This window comes from Penaeus japonicus, unplaced genomic scaffold (genome assembly GCF_977035675.1).
Source record: "Penaeus japonicus unplaced genomic scaffold, GWHDUDI00000001_assembly GWHDUDI00000009, whole genome shotgun sequence".
NCBI lineage: Eukaryota > Metazoa > Arthropoda > Malacostraca > Decapoda > Penaeidae > Penaeus > Penaeus japonicus.
This window is the reverse complement of record NW_028234411.1, coordinates 33,149,965-33,152,464: the sequence shown is the minus strand read 5'-3', so window position 1 is coordinate 33,152,464 and position 2,500 is coordinate 33,149,965.

Here is a 2,500-nt window from a genome sequence, read left to right as displayed (position 1 = left end):
AGTGACCATCAATTAGTAATTTCTGTTCTTTGCCTAGTCTTCTAACTTCAGAAAGTCCTACAATATCCCATTTAATAAATGAAAATTCCTCAAGCAGTGTCAAAAGATCAGCTTTTGTTCTCAGAGTCCTTACAATGTATGTGCACAAATTCATCATCTTTAGGCAGCCTGGGTCTAACCAGATATTTTTAGCACCCTCTGCTCCAGAACGATCCTGATCGTTGCCGTGACCAGGGGCTGCTTCGCTTCCGGGGAACGAGGGCCATTTTCTTGACTGGGAAATCATATTTAAGAGGGGTGGGGCCTGATGCCCCCACCTACCGGCCTTAATTGTGCATGGAGGGGGGAGTAATTTTAGTCAGGAGGCTACCTTTAATCTCCAGTAACACGTTTGAGTTAGTCCCGCGTGTTATTAGTAGATCTTAGTATCCCCAGATCTATCTCACAACCTCTCGGTCCACTTTAGTGAGAATGGACATTTGTTTATATACACATGCAGGGCCTACGTAAAAATGCATACTTGCAAGTTTATGCACGCTCCTGTGCCCACACTTATGTACGTATATATAAATGTATATATATAAATATACAAATACATATATCTATATGTATATATATATATAAATTCATATACAAATATATATATATATATATATATATATATATATATATATATATGTATATATATTTATATATATATATACAAATGCAAATATATATATATATATATATATATATATATATATATATAAATACAAATATATATATATATATATATATAGATATACATTTATATATATATATATATATGTATGTATATATATATAAATATATATATATATATACATATATATATATATATATATATATATATATATATATATATATATATATACATACCTCTCTCTCTCTCTCTCTCTCTCTCTCTCTATATATATATATATATATATATATATATATCCCTTTACTTCCCAATTTTTTTTCTTTCTTGGAAAAAAATAATTTTGCAGTTCTTTCCACTTCTTTTCATCATTTATGTCTAGTTATTTTGTGTTTTTCATCATAACATAAATAACAAATAACTTTGAATTAGAGGACTAATTCGTCCATATGGGCACAGTGAATAATGGGGAATTTTTGATAAAAAGAAAATATGCATTTCTATGATCAAGCTAAAGTCGTTTTTGCCTTCCTTATGTTTTATTTTTGTTTGACAATTGTTACACTATACATATTAAGCAGTTTTATTTCCTTTTTGCATCAATTACTGATATAGTAACAAAAATGTTATTGTCACTTCATTGAATTGTACTGAACTAAAAAATTCTTGACCAAAATAAATGAATAAAGGTAAGGAAGTGAACCAATTATCAAAAAACATATAGTAATTACAGTTAGATGGTATGATTTGAGATAATTGCAACACTACATTTGAGTTGCACCTAGATGCAGGTACTGTAGGATCATTCACAGGATTGATTTTTCCTGTATATGGCATGAAATCTTATGTCATGCCATCCTTGCCAGTCTAAAACAAAAAATTTGTATCCATACTTGTGTGGCTTGCTAGGTACATATTGTTTCAGGCAACTTCGTCCTTTGAAAGGAACCATCTGTTCATCTATGCAAGCTCCTGCCCCATTGATATTTGATGGAATTTTTCCCTGAGGTGATCTACTATTGGGCCGCACCTTGAAAAAGCCTTATCCTTTATTCTCTCTGGAACCCTGGCTTGTCATGTACTGTTGTCAACGCATGTGAAAAGCTACTCTTGGGTGATAGTTAATGAGATTCCCAAAACTCGGTTTTACGGCTGAACAATAACGTGTTGAGGTAACATCTTCTCGCATAGTATCCTAAATGGGTGGGAACAGTGCATTTCCATAACAGTTAGGAAGTTTGCTAATTGAAAAAATATATACACAAAACCAAGCCATTGAGTTCAATCTCATTACGATCCACGTCTTGAGAGGACTTGTTTGGATTAAATTTATCTTTTTGCCTTTTGTGTTCACTGAGTAAGGTTTGGATTGTGTTTACAAAGTAAATCAAGGAGTTAATCTGGTGAGGAATTGCCTTACATATCTCAATGCTAAAGTGGGTGTGGTTGACGTAAATTCATCATTCAAATACATGATTTTGGCCAAGAAACAAGAAAGGATGATTGCTAATTTCTGTGTAAACATCATTGTGCAATGGAGGCACCCATGATGTTTTGGCATAGAGGCCCTGGCATTAGCTTCCGAGCTCTTCTGGCTGTAACTTGTGGAAGCCTCTTCATTTTCCACTGTAGTGTCTGCAACCTCCAAAACACAGTGTCATCTTGTCTTCAGAGGAGTGACAGTGATGCATCAAAAGTTTGCCCTTTCAGGCTATAACTTCATGTCAACTTGCTCTGTATCTAAAAAAAAAAAAAAGAAAGAAAGAAAAGTCATAATGACTAAAATTTATATGGTTTCAAAAATATAAAGAAGTTTGTTAGGTCATGATTCATATTAAA